The following is a 19616-nucleotide window of genomic DNA, read 5'->3' as shown; positions in this document are numbered from 1 at the left end:
CTTGAAAGAAATGCAAAAGAGACAGCAATCACAACAAACTCTCCATTTTCTCCTTGTTCCTCTGTAGCCATTTCCCATTTTTTCCCTCTCTCTATAACTCAAGTCCTTGAAAAGGTTGTGCTATGGCTTGTATCTAGATGTCCCCCCAAAGCCTCATGGGCTTTTCAGAGCTGGCTGGATCTAGGGTGCGTGATACGAGGATTAAGGATGTGTGGTACTAAATTAGCCCCGTGATTTGTTTAGCATAGTTGTAGGTGTGGATAAAGAAAAGCCCACCTTGAATGTGGGTGGCACCACTCAAAAGGCTGGTAAACTGGATGGGATAAAAGAGAAAGGAAGGCTTGCTGCTTGCTGTCTTCTGCTTGCCATGCCATGGACTGTTTCTCTTCTGTGATGCCTCTCTGCCATGCTATCCTGCCTTAAACAGCAGACTATGGACTGAAACCTCTACAAATTGTGAGCTGAAATCAGTCTTTCCTCCTCCAACTTTGGGTGTTGGGTACCTTGCCTCAGCAATGAGAAAAGTAACTAATATGAGTTGTTTGTGTTCACTGTATTCATTTCTTTCCTCCAACTCCCCCCGCAACACACAGCTTTCTAGTGTCATGTCTGCCCTTCATCCTAAACAGCTTTCTCCAAGGTCACTAGTTGCTCTAAGTTTCAATGTCCCCGGCATTTCTTTGCATCATTAGAGTAGGGTTGCTTTCCTTGCCTGGGCTTCCATGATAGCATGGTATCCCTTCCTTCTTCCTCCTTTTCTGGAGTTTCTTCTCATTTGCCTTGTGGATTTCTTTTTCTTTTTCTTTTTCTTTTTTTCTCATTTCCTTGATATTGGTATTCCTTGAGACTTTCACCCAAATTCTTTTTATAATCTGAAAACAAGTTTGTCTCTTGGCTCTAGCTCTAATTCCATATTTAATATGTACCAGACAGCATTTTTTAAAGCTCCTTAAGCTTCTTTAGCTCAATGTACCCAAAGTGAAATCTATTGGCTTTCCCTCCAAACCTCATCCTTCTTCAGAATTCCAACATCATAAGTGGTTCCTCTACCCATTTGTCCAAACCAGATCATATAGTGTCATTCCATATGCAGTCATTCTCTGTACCCAGTCAATAATTAGCTTCCTATTCTTACTCTTAAAGATTGTTTCCCATTCTATTCTCAGCATTTGTCATAGTGGCTTGCAGAGAGATGATAGTAAATAAGTATTTTATGGCTAGAAGATCAGACATCTCCTGATTCCTTCCCATTCACCTCTTATCTTTCCTACTTTGAGTCATTATCATCTCTCACCTGGATGTATCTATCCACCTGGTTGTCCTGTCCTTAGTCTCCTCTTTTAGTATACAATGTAAAGAGAGAGAGAGAGAGAAAGAGTGTGGTCTTCTTATCCTCCAGCTCACATTTTTCAGACAGGTTTTCCACCACCCATTATACTACATGGCACTCATTAAGTACTCAAAAATTATTTGCTTAATAAAAAAGGATTGAGTTCTAAAATAAAGAGGATTTACACACCTACAGAAAGTCTAACACCAATTATGTCTGTGTCATTATTGTGTTTGCCCATTTGCCCTCAGAACATATTTGACTGTACACACCAGACCCATGCCTACTCTCCAGCTCCTGTTGGCTTCCTCCCAGAAACCAGCTCCAGAGTGGTATTTATTTAAAGGCAGTGTATTAGTAAGTTTTTTGTTGTTAGGAAAAAATACCTGACATGTACAAGTGAAAAGAGAAAGGGCTTATTTTGGCTCATGGTTTCAGAGGCTTCAGCTCATGGGTGGCTAGCCCTTAGACAGAAATATCATGGCAGAAAGACGTAGAGAAAAGCTGCTCGCCATATGGCAGTCAGAAAGAAGAGAAAACAGGAGAGAGCCAGAGAGGAAGGGACCAGGGACCAGAGATAGTCTCCAAGGTCTGCCCTCAAAACCCAAAGTGTGCTTCATGAATCTCCCAGGCAGGTCTCCCTCAAGCCATTCAAGTTGACAATCAAGATTAATCATCACAAGCAAAGGTGTTGGGTGATTTGGAAGAAGTGTTAAAGATAAGGAACAGCTTTGCTCCATTAAAATTCTCACCTAAGTAAATATGGCATCTTTCATGCTGACTCTCACTTCTAGTATTGCTGGACTGTGCTGATTAACTGGATGCCCACTATGTGCTCATCTTGTTCCACTGACAGCTTCCTCTCATTTACCAACACCCCTGGTTACTTCTCTAATGTTAAGAATGGAAGTTGTTATTAGCATGATTTCCTCCCCAACAGCATGTCTATCCAATGTGACTATGGGTGTATGTGTGTGCGTGTGTGTGTGTGTGTGTGTGTGTGTGTCTGTGGTGGAGGTGGGGGAGAAATTTTTTAAAAGAGATTCCCTAACAGCTGTGCTCTTAGAACAAAAGGAAAGAAGGTGTACACACTTTTGTTCTAGAGAGATGCAACCTTTGCCATAACCTGCTCCTCTCCTTACAGGATCTTATAAGACCTTGCAACAATTTGGTGGATGCATCTTCTCTGCTGTGTCAACTCTGCCATTGGTAGTTGAGTGAGTCCCCCACCCCTCCAGGCTGATGGTGACCCTGGGATCTAACATGGAAGTGTCCTAAAAGGGTAAGAAGAGCAGACAGCTCAAGAAGGAGTGAATCAGTGAGAGGAGCTGAGAAAGGAGAAGGGAAGGAGTGCCTGCCCCATGAGCCAGGCTGGAGTCCCATGGAGTGCCTGAGGCAGACTTGAGGGATGGTGGTTATGGATTAAATGGAAGAGGCTGTCAGGTTCCAGAACTCAGCACATAAGCAGATGTCAGGGACTGGGAGCTTGCCTGGCTTTGTCCTCTCCTCCTGGGCATTGTGACTTCCTGCTATCCATGGCTGCCAGTCAGGCAGCTTCATTCTCCACTGGATCCATGACTGCCAGCTTCCTGATGCCACCTCAGGGACTGTGGTAAGGTGATATCATTGAATGGCTTCTGTTGACTCTTCCTACCCTTCTGACTTGTTATGGTTAAGATCTAGAATGTCCCCCAAAAGTCTCGGGTGTTCAGAGGTGGGGCTTTTGGAAAGTGATTGGATCACAGGGGTGCTACACTCATCAGTAGCTTGATCCATTACTGAGTTCATAGCTGAAAGTACTGTTAGAAGGCAGGTCTTGCTTGGGAGAGATAGGTCACTGGGGATGTGTCTTTGGAGGATGTATCTCCTTCCCTGGCTGTTCCTTCTCTTTCTGCTTCCTGGTTACCATGGGGTGTGCACCTTTCCTTTGCCATGCCTTTCCACTGCCTTGTAGCTGCTGACCATGGACTAAATTCCCTGAACTGTGAGCCAAATTAAACCTCTCATCCTTTAAGTTATGGGTGTCAGGTGTTGCCTCTTGCACTCTTCCCTGGCCAGAGGCTCTGATGGCAAACCTCTCTCTCCTCCCCAGCACAGACATCTGTCTTCTCCTTCTCTCCTGCCATTATGTATTTTCAGGTACCTTTTCCTCTTTCCCCCATCTCTGCAGTCAAGAGAGCAGGAGTCTTTGCCAGGTTGAAACTTACAGCAAACAAATACCCCTGGATGTCGGGCATCCATGTCCTGATGCCTAACCTGTCCTATGCGTGGCAGTGACTTGGTCAAGGGTAGAGACCCTCTGGCTTTCTTCCCCTGGTGTCTTTTAAATGACCCTAACATTGCCCACCATGTACTCATGCCTGGGACTCTTCTTACTGTCACATGAAGCTTCAGCCCAGTGCTCCAGAGTAGAGGAGATTATCGGTAAACAGAACATCACAGGAGCACGCTGTCCCACACCTATCAGGTAGGTGCTTGGCCATAGCTCAGTCATTCTGCTTCTTCTTCTGTAAGATAGGGAAAGGAAGAGCTAGACCATGGGCTGACAGAATGAAAGTTAGCACTGAGCATTCCTAACACAGAACCCAATGTTGCTGTTGAAAGTAATTAGGTCCACTGGAATATTCTGTCACATAGTTACCACTGCAGGTCCCTTTTAAGCCACACCAGAACCTCTTCTGCACTTTCCTCCTGGCTTTGCAGAGGTAAACACAGCTCTGAAGGACCATGGAAGGAGCATTTTGAGTAGCTCATACAGTGAGGCAACTCCCTGGTTAATTCCTATCTGCACACACTCTCTTGGCCTCTGCAGAAGTCCCTCTACTGTACCATCCCTACCCAAATAACCTGCTGCCAGAACTCTGTCTGACAGTGTGATGGAAGCCACCTGGCATTGGTCTGAAAAGAACTGCAAAATCTCAGATGAGCATTTCTTTTCCCATCCGTGGTTGGGATGCTGTGCACAGCCAAGCATCATGGAAACCTCTGATATTCGGGTGCCTGCTGAATACTAAAGAGGGTGGGGGAGAAAATGAAAGAAAAAAGAGAAAGATGTCTCGGTCAGAAGTTTTTCTAATCGGTATGGATTTTCCCCTGTTTCAGTGGATTTGAGAGAGGCTGTAGGAAAAGGAAAGGGAAAAAAAAATCAAAAGCGGATTATTACCCTGAGCTGCTCTTCTTTTTCATGCTGAGCCGTGACAGCAGCTCTCTGCCTGCCCTATCTGCATGCTAAAGGCTGAGGGATGACGCAGGCAAAATATTGACAACTGAGCTGAGATTATAGGTTACTTGGATCTTGAAAGATAGAATCAATTAAAATGGAGCTTTCTGCTCACCAGATAAATTAGCTTCCGGAAAAAATATCTGCCTTTCCCCCCAGTGTCTGGAGTCACAGGTGAGGTGAGATCACCCAAAAGACTGAAGTAAAAAGCTCTCTACTGCATGGCACTTCTGTGTGAGCACTCACGTACACACTCATACAGACACAGTCCCTGCATACCTGGTACACAGTGGTGACTCACTAAATATTGGTTCTGCTTATGACTGCTTGTGCATACACTCGCATATTCATATGTACTATCCAGTTACCTATACAACATTCCATATTTGTCCCTATTTTGCAATGCTAAGCATCATGAGATCTGCCAAATTTCTACAAGAGTCTGCCAGGCTTACATTTTCCTTTGTATCTTTATCATAAAAGATCATAATACATTATTTTAATACACACAAAAAAGAAATATTTCCTTCACCCAATCCCCCTTTGGACTACCTTTACAGGAAAAAGCGGACTTGACATTTATTATAGCCACCTAGCAATAGAGTAAAAAACAAACCAGGATTTTAAGCATCTTTTTTTCACCCTTCTGCTGCCCCCTTACTAACCTCCAGCAACATTCACATAAGAGCCAAGCATAGGACCTTGTTTGGTCATCCACCCAGGGCTCTTGTTTATTCTCCAAATCTCAGTGTAACCATTCTTGAGAAGTGTGACCTTGGAAAGAGAGCATCATCCAAGAATACTGTCCAGGCAGTATTTCTAGCACTTTGGCCTCGCAATTCACTTAGGCATTGTCTCTTTGGGATCTGCAGTTTTAAGTAGGTTATGATGACGCCTCAGAGCTTTTCCATTTATATGTGGAGAATGTAGGTGAGAGAAAGAATAAAACAACTATTTATTGAGTGCCCTTGTGCTTCCTCATACAGGATGGGAGTTCAAAGATGGTGCCTCTTAAGGGAGTTGGAATCTAATGAGCACAGCTGAATATAAGGCATTGTGATACAGTATGTGCTACTGTCAAGGTATTTTCAACAGGGTCCAGAGAAGGGACCTTCACTCTGCATAGGGGTATCAGTGACCTTGAGGATGAATAGGCATTTGCTCAGCTGAGAAGAGTTGGGATAGATTTAGGCAGAGTAGAGCCCAGGAGCAAAGGTTGAGACCTACAGTGGTGCATAGCACATTTGGCGAATGGGATTATGTGGTTGAATTACTGGATGGGGAGGAATGGTCAGAAATGAGGGTGACAAACTTGATGGTGGCCAGAATTTGTCGGGCCTGGCAATAGTTCTGACTTCATCCTTTAGGGAATGGGAAGTTGTTCCTGGACCATAAGTCTGGGAACAGCATGATAAGGGCTGAGTTCTGGAAAGACAACTCAGAAACCAGGAAGGAAAATGGATTAGAGAAGAAAATGCTACAGACGGACACTGTCCCTGAGAGAGCTGTAAAGGATCAGAGTGAGGAAACAGCCAGGGGCCCAGCAGGGAGGTGGCAGCAGGAAGAGAGGGAGGCATGCACTCCTTCAGAAGTATTCTCCCTGCCTCAGGGATGGCGAGGTCCAGCCAGCTCAAGGGCCTCACCTGCACGACTGGCTGGAAGAGGCTATGTTTTAAGGCCAATAGGAACAAAGGAGAAGATGACCTTTCTTTTATTATTGTCTTTTTTCCTTTAGGTTGTAGGAGAGAGAGAAATTGAATTTAGTTTTGAAACAAATGGGTGTTTGATGCTTATGAGTTATGTGGATGATGATGTCTAGTAGGTTTCTCTGAGCTTAGGTAAAGGGGTAAGGACAACTCTGAGCTTGAGAGTTAGGAGCAAGTCCATGACTGATAAAATTGTGAGCATGAATGAATAAAATAAGTCAACATGGAAAGAGAGGAAGACAGGGAAAGATGAGAGTGAGACAATAGTGAAAGACCCAATGCTTTCCAAAAGGTACTTTTCATTGTTTCTTCCACACCTGTTCCAAGCACCTTGTAGCCAGCCACAAATCGGCCAGATGCCTCATGGCTGCCCAAGGAGACTTTTGCTAGGATGTGGCAAGCTTTGGTCCTGATATATACTAAATGACTCCACAATATAGCCTCTCTGAATGGTTCTGCCCTTCTGCAGGCATCTTCAATCCAGTCTGTAAGGAGTCTCCAACCCTACCCAAAACTAAAGAGGAAGTCTGTGGTTAGGTGACAGGACACTGCACATACGTGAACCTATCTTTTCTTCTATGTAAGCAACTTCCTTCTGCCCTTAGCGAGTCAGTCCATGTACTGTTCCCCAGCATAAGACTTAATAAGGCCTCTCTTCATGATGGTATAGTTCTGCCTACTTGTGATTTCTATCTTAAGGAGATGGGCTGAGCTGGTTCACTAAGAAATGGTAACACCAAAGCCTACTGACACCAAAAGTAACCATCAGCCAGGACTGGTAACACTCAAGCAATCTAGCAGCAGAAAATCATGGAGAGAAACAGAGAGTTGTCATCTGTGGTTGCCAGAAGAGTTACCAAGGACTGATGGTAGCTGCTGGCTCTAACTGCCAGGAAAGGGGCAGAGGGCTGCTGACACTACGCGCTGGTATTCAAAACTTAGGGCTGTTCACACAAAAAAGTTACACTTTACTATTTATCATCTCTACTTGAATTGAGCAAAATTTACCCCCAGCTGACTGGTAACAAGGAAAGAGAGACAGAGAAGTCAAGTTCAGATGTATACATCTCTTAGGAGCTTCTAAGAAGTGGACAGGCAGCTGAGTTCAGAGAGTGGAAAGCATTCAAGGCCAACTGTGATTGAAACTGAGCCTGGTCAGAAAGAACAGAAAAGTACAAGAGTGAAAAATTACCTTACACAGCAAAAGAGAGTTTTAAGGAGGGCAAGTGGTCAACACTTCCAGGAAGTGACACGAAGTTGCCACAGTGTGGTGTTGAATCCCAGCTTCTCTACTCCAGTCCCAAATGCATATAATGCCCCAAATGCCACCAAGACGGATAATCCAGGGAGGAAGGTGGGCACATGGGTGTCGAAGTTGTGCACAGGAAGAGGGATGGAGAGTCCAGGTGAGAAGAAGACTTTTTGTGTATAGAACAAAGTAAGTCAATTCCACACATGATAACATATGGAACAGAAAATGTTCTTATTACCCAAAAAGATGCAAAGCAAAACAGAGCAAACAGAAAACAAGCAAATAAAGAGACAGCAATGACAAAAAAGAAAGTCAAATAATACTGAACAAAGCCAAACAAAGCCTCTTCAAGACTGAGCTGCATGTGACCTAGATTTGCAGCCCAGAGACCCATACTCCACTGGGGAAGTAGGCTGCCACAGTGAGTTCACCAGACCCAGAAACCAAAACACAAGCCTTCCTCGAGTCCCCTTGGGGACAAAAGTTCTTGGAGAATCTATTCATGGCTTCCAATTTCCCTTCATCAGGCTGCACATTTGCCTGAGACCAATTCCATGCTAAACATAACTCAGCCCAGAAAAATGGCCCTCTGTGCTTTCTTTTCATCGATGAATCTTAGCCCGGCTTAAGTAACACCACCACGCGACACACACAAAGCAGTGAGATGAGAGCTCCTAACGGCATCAGAGGGCTATGGGGGAGTTGTCCAACCCCCACCTCACCGACTCCTGACTGCACTTGAGGGAAAAGGAAGGAGGGGCATGTAATTTGTTCATTTCTTACATTTTTTGGAACACTTCACTTTGCTTTCAGCATAATTATTGTTGTACTTTCTGCTGTTTCCCATTTGCCATGTTTTTAAAAAAACAACAAACCCTCCACTCCTCCCGCTCACTTTTCTTAATGCATTAAAATTAATAACTCGTAACAGTGACCTAATTTGCTTTGAGTACTGTAACTCAGGGCTTTTTATTTTGGGGTTTTTTTTTTCCTCTCTCTCTCCCAGATCTGCAAAACCCTTGACATGTTACTGTGGCAACAGAACCAAGTTGGTAAGTTCATGAATGAACCCCATTGTGCTCTCCAAAGCCCCCTCTAGCTTCATTCTTTGTAGCGTTTGGATCTCACCCTAGCCTGGCATTCAATTCATAAGAATGGGGCTGGTCCTGGTCTATGCTCAATGGCCCTCAACTCCCTACCCCACTGCAGACTTTGGTGCCAGCCCTCCCTCAGCTTTTCTAAGCTGCCCAAGCCTTTGTGGCTCAACCATTTCCCTTCCTTTCTCAAAGGTTCTCCAATGGTAGGAGGTCCCTCTAGTACACCTCCCTACCAAGAGTCAGGTGGGCCACCATCTCAGTTTTCCTCCTGATAGTCCCCCTCCATTGTGTCCTGCTCCCTTTACCCTATTCCATTCTACTGCAGTAGGAGGAGTCTTACTACATGGTGTATGTGGCCATGTCGCTCCCTGCATCACAACCCTCAGAGGGTCCCCTTCCTTTCAAGAGTGTGTCCCAAATCCTTCACACAGTTTGCAACAGTCTTCATGGCCTACAGATGGGGCACCGTCTCACCTCGTCTCACACTGGCTGCCTCTGCACAAACTCTTCTTAGCCATCTGACCAATCAGGAGAGGCCAGACTACGCCACGGGCATTTCTCTCCAGGCTTGGCTCATTTTGTCCCCTTTGTCCGAATCCTCCCATCTCCTATTCCCACACAGGGCCCTCTCTCCTCCTTCCCTTCCTGTCAATCACATCACAAGCATTCACTATTATTTACATGAAGGTTCACCAAGGGCTTCCCGATCCTCCAGGTTCACAAAGTTTTGTGGGATGCTAACTTTGGGACAATCTTAAAGAAGTTTTTAAAAATACCCACCTAAATCAACATTCTGGGACTGTGATCCTAAAGCATGAAGCTCTTTCATGTTCCAATCTAGTTTCTAGCAGCAAGGGTGAGAATGAATATCCTGAGAAAAACTATTGTTTAAATAATTCACATGCGGAACAGGGAGCAGTCAGATACCGGTATTCATTCTCTTACAACACCCTAGGAAACACTGCCACCAATTTCCAGATGGTAGCAATGAGGCAAGACAGTGGATTAAGTGTCCCTTTCTAGCAAAGAGTAAACAAGGTGACAAATGATGTGGAGAACTGAGGCACGTTCACACCTGTGAGCACCATGAAGCATAGGGTATTCTCACCTGGATGGGAGTGGATGGACCAGGTGTACTTATACCAAGCAGAGGACAAAGGATTTTATTTCCCCAGCTACTGGAGAAGGGAATACATCATCACCCTCAGCAGACAGCAAGAAAAGAAGAAAAAGAATGAGACTATATCAAGGAGGCTTGGTATTGATTTTAAAATCCTAGCTGACACGAAAATGATTTGAGTCCATTTCCATTTTGCAGCTGAAGCTGAGTGCATTCTCTACCTTGGCCTGAACCCCAGAGCAGAGTTCATTAAGAATCCCCCCCAGCTGACATTCTAATCCTCATTTTCAAACTGCCACACGCCTGTGTTTCTCAAGCAAGGACATGTGTGTGAGGGGTACAGTGTGGCTTCCTGGGTCTCATCTGGGAAGCAGTCAAGCTAGCCAATTTGGGGAGCCGTATTTCAAGGCTGATTTAGAATGATGCATTTTAAAGTTCTGCTTAGCCGCACACATATATGTCTGCCAACCTTCCTGTCCTTGCGGAGGCTTTCAGCCCATGCAGAAGAGGTGAGACTCGATCCACTCAACCTAACAGGCATCAGGCTCTTGTCTTGGATGATCCCTGCTGCAACGACCTCAGCAGGGCATTCCCCTAGGAACTGTGTGTCTGCTCTGAGTTCCTTCCCTGTGCACGGCCAGAATTCTACGTGAGGGCAAAAGCACTGCGTATTTAATTTACTTGTAAGCAAACAACGTCTATGTGTTAGAAAAAATAAACTCAAACTATGAATTTGTAATTGGTTGAGATTTCACCTCCTGGCCACACTTCTCTTCCTATGGAGTTATTAAAACCCACACAATATGGTCTAATAATTTATTAATAGTCAACATAAACAGCTAACGGCTCATATAGCCATAATAGCCATTACATGTTAAATAGTGAGATTTTACTTAAAAGAAGCTTCACCGGAGAGAAGGAGGCATGGTTTTTAGAGTCTGGAATTACTGCTGTGGTGGCTCCCAGACACAGGCCTTCTTGGCTGTCCACTGGCAGCCTGTCACTGTTTACCAGTTTTCATGTGGAAGGGGTAGGGCAGCCATTCTCTGTCACAAAGAAAAGACATCCAAATTAATGGGACGGGAGCAAACCATTTCTTGACAGAACAAAGTAAAAATATAGGGCATTTCAATTTCTTTGAAAGGGATTCAACAATAACATATCTTCTATCTCATCAACATCCCTGCCATAAAACCTGAGCATGTCTTTCTCATGGTGGTTCCTTTATCTTAGTGTCTTGGAAAACGAATAAGCAAGCTAACTTCTTGCAGCCCAGTGGGGTCCTTCTGATGCCTTTGTCATCCCAGCCCCATTGTGCAACCCCTTTCTTCTCCTAGTAATCATATTATCTGCCCTGGGGTCCCCCACCCTGCACTCTTCTTGAGTGTTTTATAAAATTTCAAATTCAATAACAGGTGCCTGGCAACCAGGATTGGAAGGAAGACAGAAGGAAAATTGTCTTTATTTGTACTTGCTCCTTTCTGTAAAAAAAAAAACCCCAAGGAATCTACCAAAATATTACCAGAACTAGTGAATGAGTTCAGTGAGGTCCTAAAATGTAAGATAAACATGCAAGAACTGATTTTTTTCTCTCTCTACAGGCAATAATCCAAAAGTGAAATTAAGAAAATATTCCACTTTTAACAGCATAAAAAAACAAAATACTAGGAATAAATTTAACAAAAGAAGTGAAAAATTTGTACAAATCCCACTAAAATAACATCATTGGGAGAAATTACAGAAGTTCTAAATAAATGTGGAACCATCCCATGCTAAATGGTTAGAAAAACTGAAAAATGTTAAGATGGCAACTTTTTCCAAATTATATTTGGTTTTTTTTGGTACCAGGGATAGAACTCGGGATCTTGCACTTGCAAAGCAGGCACCAGAACCAATGAACTAAATCCCCAGCCCTTCCAAATTATATTTGGATTCAGCACAAGTTGTATCAAAACCTCAGTGAATTTTAGTCTATTTTTTTTTTTCAGAAATTGGCAATCCAACCCTAGGAAATATATGGAAATGCAAAGGACCCAGAATAGCAAAAAAAGAAAATAAATCATTGAAGGATTTATATTTCCTGGCTTTAAAAATGCAGTGAAACTGTAGTAATCCACACAGTGTGGCACTGACACAATGAAGACATTTAGATCAAAAGAATAGAATTGAGAACTCAGAAATATATTAATATTTATGGTCAACTGAGTTTTTAAAGAAAGTGCTGCAGCGACTCAAGAGGAGTAGAATATTCTTTTCAACAAACAGTGCTGGAACAACTAGATATTCACATGGAACTCTGCTCTCATGCACATCTATAAATCAACCAAAACCTGATATTGACATAAATGGAAGGACTAAATCTATAAAAGTTTTAGAAGAAAACAGCAGAAAATTACTGTGATCTTGACTTTTCAACACACACCAAAAATACAAGAACATATTAAGAATTTGGACTTCATCAAAATTAAAAATCTGTTGCTCTTAAAAAGACACTATTAAGAAAATGAAGAGAGAAGCCACAAGCTGGGAGATCATTAAATTATATACCTGATGAATAACTTGTATCTAGAGCTTTTAAAGAAGTCTTCCAACTCAATAATAAGAGCAAACAACTCAGCTTATAAATGAACAAAAGTCAAGAAAATGAGAAGTCAGCTTGGAAAAAAAATGCTTGAAAAATTCATATCTGATAAAGAACTGCTATCCATAATATACAAAGACCTTAAGTTTCAACAGTAAGGACACAAACAACCCAATTAGAAAAGGGGCCTAATGCCTTATCTTAATAGATAGCTCACCAAAGAAGATTAAGGGATGGCAGATAAAGCATATGAAAAGATGCTCAACATCATATGTCAGAAGAAATTTTAAATTAAACAATAAGACACCAGAGACCATTATGGATCTATTAGAATAGCCAAAGTCTTAAATACAGACAACAGCAAATTCGGACAGGATGTGCAACAGCAGGACTCGCATTCACTGCTGGGGGAATATACCATGGTCCAGTCACTTGGTCCAGTTTGGCAGTTTCTTACAAAACCAAACATTCTTACTGTAAAATGAAGCAATTATGCTCTTTGGCATTTACTTGAATGAGCAAAATATTTATGACGGCACAAAAACCTGCACATGGATGTTTTACAGCAGCTTTATTTACAGTTGTCAAAACTTAGAAGCAACTAAGTTGTCTTTCAGTAAGTGAATGGATAAACTGTGGTACATCCACGGAATGGAATATTATTCAGGGCCAAAAAGAACTGAGCAACCAAAACCACATGAACACAACATGAAGGAAACTTAAATGCAAATCAGAGAGTGAAAGAAGCCAATTTCAAAAGGATGACTATTATATCATTCCAACTATATGATATTCTGGAAAAAGCAAAATTATAGAGATGGTGAAAAATCAATGAGTGGTTGCTAGGGGTTAGGAGGGAGGGAAAGATAAATAAGCAGAGCACAAAGAATCTTTAAGGCAGTGAAACTGATCTGTATGATACTATAAAGGTGGATACTTGTCATTATACATTTTTCCAAACCCATAGAATGTACAACACCAATAGCCCTAAGGCAAACTATAGACTCAGGGTTCAGGGTGGTAATGCTGTGTCAGTGTAGGTTCATCATGTCTAACAGGTAGCAGGGAAGCTGTGCCAGCAGGGAGGTAGAGCTTATATGGGAACTCTGTACTTCCTGCTCAATTTTGTTATATATTTACAGTTGCTTTAAAAATAAAATCTGCCCGGGATTTAGCTCAGTGGTGCTGCTGCCTGCCTCGCAAGTGCAAAGTCCTGAGTTTGATCCCCAGTACCAACAATAAATAAATAAATAAATAAAATTTTCTTTAAAATAGGCAAATGTTTTGAAAAGACATTTCACCAAAGAAGACATACAAATAGCTAGTAAACACATAGAAAAATGTTCAGTGCCATTAGTCATTTGGGAAATCAAATTAATACCAAAATGAATAACCATTTCCTATGTACTAGAATGGTTATAATGTAAAACAAAAATAATAATATATGTTAGCAAGGATATGAAGTAACTGCAACCCTCATACATTACTGGTGGGAATGTAAAATGTTACAGTCACTTTAGATAACTGGCAGGTTCTTAAAAATGTTAAATATAAATTTACCATATGATCCAGAAGTTCTACTTCTAGTTATCTACCCAAGAGAAATGAAAACATAGGGCCACCCAAAGACCTGTACATGAATGTTCATAACAGCATTATTCATCTTGGGCAACAAGTGGAAAAACCTAAATATTCATCAATTGGTGAATAGATAAACAAAATGTGGTACATCCACATAACAAAATAGTATTCTGCAATCAAAAACAACAAATTACTGCTGAATGCTACAACATGGATGAACCTTTAAAACAAGCTAATCAAAAGAAACCAGATGCCACATATTACACAACTCCATTGACATGAAATGTCTAGAAAAGACAAACCTACAAAGAAAAGTAGAACTGTTGTTGTCTGCTGGAAGGAGTAGGAATGGAGAATGCAAATCAGCAGGAAGGATCTCCTGGGGGAGATGGAATTGTTCTAAAACTAGATGGTACTGTGGTTGCACCACTGTGTAAAATTTCTAAGATCCATTCAGTTGTAAACTTACAACAGTGAATTTTATGGTACATAAATTACACCTCTAATAAAGCTATTAGAAAATAACAGATGCTTATTAAGAATGTTAGGAGGCCACATGAATGGGCAAGGCACACATTGTGGACACTACCTATCATTAATTTATCATAATCCCATTACTAGTGAATGAGTCTTCTAGGAATACCTCCTGCTGTTCTTAGAAATACACTATATTTATCTAAAATATAGCCTCACACTTACATCAAGCAGAGACAATTGAACCCACCAAGTCCAATCCAGGCATCATCTCACTAGCAGAATGAAACAGGATAACCTCTGGCTTAGCCAGAAAGAAGATATGACCTGTCAGCTAGGACTAAAGCAGTCATCGCCTTCCAAATGCCTTCCATTTATCTCAGTGTGGGTTAAAAGTCCTGAACAATATAGTCATCACTACCCCTTGACTGGTCTCTCCTTTGTACAAGACCTTGGGTAAGGATAACAACTTAGTTTCGTAAAGCACTTACAAAGTGAGTTAACATATGCTGGCTCGCCTATTCTTAGAACAACTCCACTCTTAAAGTAGCAGACCTTGGCTGACAAGCTCTGTGTCACCCCAGTTCCAGTCAAGATGATGTGAGCACAAACCCGCAGAGTGGGCTTTGGAAAGCATTTACTTTTCTGACACAAAGAAGCAGATATTCTACCCCTTCTTTTTTCCTCTTCCATGCCCGAAACAAGGGTAATGCCAGAAAAGAACAGCAGTCATATTGGGAAGACAAGGAAAGGTCAAGAGAGCCCCAGAGTGTCCAGACTTGCTGGTCCCAACATGATGATGCAATTGCAGGGGCTCCACAGCAGCTCCCTGGAAGCATGGAGAGTGAGGCTAATGGACCCCGACTTGTCTAAACCATTGCGACTGGATTTTTCTGTACACTGTTGCAACCTACATCTAATGACCAGGCAGAACTGATTACTCACAGTTCACAGGTCAATTTTAATCCCGTTACCCACTTCCCCATTTCCAATAGTCTACCCTCTTCCTACCATCTCTCCTTTATTTTGTTTATTTATATTTTAGGTTTCTCATATAATTGAAAATATGTGATATTTAACTTTCAGGGTCTGGCTTATTTTGCTTAATGTGATGGTTTCCAGTTCTATTCATTTTTCCTCCAAAAGACATGATTTCATTCTTCTTTATGGCCGAATAATATTCCATGCTCTCACATTGTTACAACTCTACAGGCAAGGTTTTATTATCACTGTTCTATAGATGAGCACATAGAGGCTAAAGTAAATTGAGGTCAAGTAAATGGAGATCAAGTAAATTGCTCAAGATCTTACCAAGTGGTGGGGCCAGTATTCTAAAATGACTTGTGTCTTGTCTACTGTGAGGGATAAGATGCACTTCTATGTCTTTACCATGTGCTAATAAAGGGATCTGAATGATCATTAGTGAGATTCCAATTAGGTAAACAAATTCACAGTGTTTGAGTGGGTTGCAGTTGTTACATTTTAAACTGGAATAGAGAGAACATCCCTGGGTGAGACTGTCTTTTCACTGTTTATAAGCACTTTTGTACCTTCAAGTCTACTTCTTCCAGGAAGTCCACACTAACTACAGGATGCTGAAGAATTTAGGGGTGTTTTCTATTACAGATGTGAGTCTGCTTCTTTTTAGAGAGATGGGTCTAAATTAAAACACCAAAAGCTAGTGGTTTAGCTCAGTGATAGAGTGCTTGCCTAGCAAGTTCAAGAGTCTGGGTTCTATCCCCAGCATTGCAATAAATAAATAAATAAATAAATAAATAAATAAATAAATAAATAAGAAAGATGCTTTTCAGGAGCATCAAGCCTATGGGCAGCATTCTGAGGCCCAGAACAAGCAAGAGGCAGAGGGTAAAGGTGAGCCTACTTGGCCAAGGGAGCATAGGCTTCAGTGTGGGAAGACTTCAGCATGCAGCAGTGGTGTTTGTGGTTGCTAAGCCACTGACAAGAGTGGCAGTTTGTAGCACACATGAGCTGTCCTGAGGGTCTATGCCTGTTGAGTTGGACTTAGACAGTGGCAAAAAGCTTCCCAGAGGGATTTAGAGATGTTAATTGCAAACTGCTGTTTCTCCTCAAGAAGTCACCCCTGCCCCGCTTCTGAGATGGGCAACAACATCATTCATCTCTATTTGGCCCACATGAATTGTTCAACCTTTAAGAGCTTAATTTGGTTTTCTTTCTGGGTTTCCTGTCCAACCTCCCCCGCCAATACCTGAATAATTGATTCACTTTAACAAGGGGCATCCAGAACTGATGAAGGAGACTTTCCAAAGGATCACAGATTTCTGAGCAGCAAGGGCTCTGGGTGGTGCCGCCCCCTGAGAGGTGATCATACTTTCCCAGGATCCAATGCTGAGGCCCTCCTGACCATCCCAGGCCCAGCCTCCTAGAGGAAGGCTCCTCCAGAAGCCTGCAAGCGTGTTTCCCATTTGGGAGACAAGACCAAGTGAGAGTCAGACTTGGAAGGCTGTGCTGGTACCATTATAAGCAGCATGTCCTTCCTTCCCCTCAGACACTGATGTTTCGGCCCAAATTTGCCCTCATTCCTCCCAGATGGTGCTGTTTCCCTGCATAGGGTTGGTTCAACATTTCTCCCTTCCAACAAACAGATTTCAGCAAGTCTTGTATTCATAAAAGCAACAAATCCTCCCAGCCACATTACCATGCTGTGCCCATCAGAGGTGTGTCTCCTTCCTCAGGTCACTCTTGGCAACTTATGTGAGCCACAAGGTCTTACAAGGGTCTGGGGGGAATCACTGCAAGAAGCCCAGTAGAAAGAAAAATCTGATTAGATTCCTAGGAGCTTTCCTTTCTCTGACTTCTCACCACCTCCTCCATCCTTGCCTGCCAACCTCCACCCTTTCAAGCTTGAAGCTTTTCCCACAGTCTTCCTCCAGAGATAAATAAGGACTCTTTAGCCTTACTGAATAGATTACCAGTTGCTCACTCTCCAGGACAAGAGGCAGCTTGAACCACAGGCAGGTCAGAGGACCCCAGTCCATCTCCAAACAGCCTTCCGCAGAGGAGTGTCGGAACAAACCAGTGTTCTCCCATCGAAAGTACCATAACTCATTTAACAATGAAGGCATATACTGTTTAAATCCTTTTTCTTAGATTAGAAAAACAATAGTTGTTTCTTTTTCCTTTTATTTCAGCAGGGTTCCAGATAATAAAAAGATTTATAATTAAGCCAGTAGATTTACTTTTGCTATGCCGCCCTAGATTTTGAAAAAGTATAATTATATGCAATTAAAAAATGAACAGTATTTCTTACCCGAGTGAAGCTTTAAAAGTCATTATGAATCCATTAGCTCAGCAGACCTTACAAATGGCCTTCACTACTCCGGACTTCATTTAAATTTACAACAGAGAGAAGTAACTTTTCTGTATTCCTATGGGGTGTGTGTGTGTGTGTGTGTGTGTGTGTGTGTGTGTGTGTGCTTAATGTACACGAACATGCATTTTTAGTCTCCTCTGTTAAACCAGAAAGTGACCAAACATTCATTTTAAATTCTAAGGTCCTGTTCTTAGTATTGAACTTGTCATATACATTCCAACCATGTGGCTCATCATGGTTCACTTTAGAATCCTCAAGTCAACTTCGAGATGACGTCACAATTTTCCTGACTGAGTCTATCCCTATGCCTTTGCTCCTGTAGGTAGTTACTTGTCCTTTAGTGCCAACAGCACCAGATGAGATGTGATTATCATCTACTTGGATACTGTGCTCTCTTCCCCTCGTTTTCTCCAGCTCCATCAGGTTGAGTTACTCCAGTGAATTCATGTGTGGCTGGCTTGCTATGGGATTGGTTTTTGCTATTATAAACTAGGCTCACTTACCTAGGTAATTACCTAGCTTGATGGAAGTTAGATCTATTGAGTACTGGGGACAATACATACACGGGGCTACTTACAGATAATTCGGGCACCATTCATGATTCTATTTTAATTGAGCTTTCATGTATGACAAGAAGTAGTAATTACTGAGATTTCCATCTGCATAAAAATAATGGGTTGTGTACATATGTCCATTTTCTCTTGTCCCTTGGTGCTGGAATCATCCTCAGTATCCTTTTTTGGCAATGGTCCAGAAGTTAAAGAAAAAACAAACCAAAAAAACCTCCACTGAGGTTAGCTCAGTGGTTCCACTGCCTGCCTTGAAAGTTCAAGGTCCTGAGTTTGATTCCCAATACTAAAAAAACCCCTCCGTCTTTCATTCACCTGTCCAAGGTTGGCATTGGATCTCTCTGATCTCATTGCCTAATGACAGTAGAGCCTTCAGGAGAGGCTTCAAGTCTGGCCAATAATCAGAACCACCTGGGGAGGGGTTAAAAACATGCAAATGAATCCTAATGCAAACTTACTGATCAAAATTCTGGAAGTGGGGCTTAATAATCGGCATTGAAAAATCACTCTTTAGGTAAAATCACTTTAGACACATGGTATAATCATGGTACACAAATGGTACCGGGACAATGGGCACTGACAGGTGAGTAAGAGAAGGCCCATACTGGATCTTTTTTTCCACCCTCCCCTCTTCTTCTATTCTCAGACTTCAGGCACAAGCCTGGATGAGCAAAGATCACAGGAACAGAACATGATACCTCCAACACGTGCAGTCTTCCCAGAGTGGGCTATGTGGAGGTAGCTGCCTGTAAGGCAGGTGATGTGCTTGGGGAAGACAGAGGGCCTCCCATATTAATCTATGCAACCACAGGTACAGCTACAGCTGCTCATTGGACACAAGCCTTCCCTCTTCTCTTAGGCTCCATTGTGTGCTTAATCCATGAGGAATCATCAACAAATTCCTTGAAATTAAAATACTACAACACTTCAAACTGAAAGACAAAGAGGCAAAGAGTATTCCAAGGGAGAAAGACCAAGGGACTAGAATTCAGAAGAAGCAGACTTTATACCCGCTTGGCAGCCTTGAAGAAAGACTTGCTTTTTTTTAAATTTTAGTTTTTTAACATGGCTTGGGTCCAGTGATATCTAAATATTCTTCCAGCTCAAGTATTCTGGAAAGTAGCATACTCCAGTGGAGTCCTGTAGATGTTATCTCAATAATTGATACTTTTGCATTGTACATCACTAAAGAACCATATGGCTGTGACCCAGTTATTCATCTCTGAGCCTTAGTTTCTTTTCTTTAGTAAAACTGGAATAACAGTATTCTCAATCACATAGTTGAGTAAAGATTAAATGATAAATGCATCCCAAATCCCAAGATCATCTAATCA

The 19616-nt window shown here is 42.2% G+C and overlaps 1 protein-coding gene and 1 long non-coding RNA gene across 7 annotated transcripts in view; one reads left to right on the top strand and one right to left on the bottom strand.

Moving 5' to 3' along the window:
• The window catches only part of Kirrel3 (kirre like nephrin family adhesion molecule 3), a 584234-nt gene that overhangs the window by 498987 nt on the left and 65631 nt on the right, over positions 1-19616 (bottom strand). The window lies entirely within an intron of this gene.
• Positions 1-19616, top strand: part of LOC110345432 (uncharacterized) — a 35399-nt gene that overhangs the window by 10857 nt on the left and 4926 nt on the right. Inside the window, exons 4-5 of one of the 2 annotated variants that reach the window (XR_015452401.1) lie at positions 2475-2612; positions 8515-8560. This is a non-coding gene — a long non-coding RNA (uncharacterized LOC110345432). The remainder of the gene's footprint in view (positions 1-2474; positions 2613-8514; positions 8561-19616) is intronic. The other variant, XR_015452402.1, reaches the window with a different exon arrangement.

This window comes from Heterocephalus glaber, unplaced genomic scaffold (genome assembly GCF_053883595.1).
Source record: "Heterocephalus glaber isolate CG9 unplaced genomic scaffold, H.glaber_assembly_v1.0 deba00001446, whole genome shotgun sequence".
Classification (NCBI taxonomy): domain Eukaryota; kingdom Metazoa; phylum Chordata; class Mammalia; order Rodentia; family Bathyergidae; genus Heterocephalus; species Heterocephalus glaber.
Note: the sequence above shows the minus strand (reverse complement) of the source record. Positions and strands in the feature narration are given on the sequence as shown.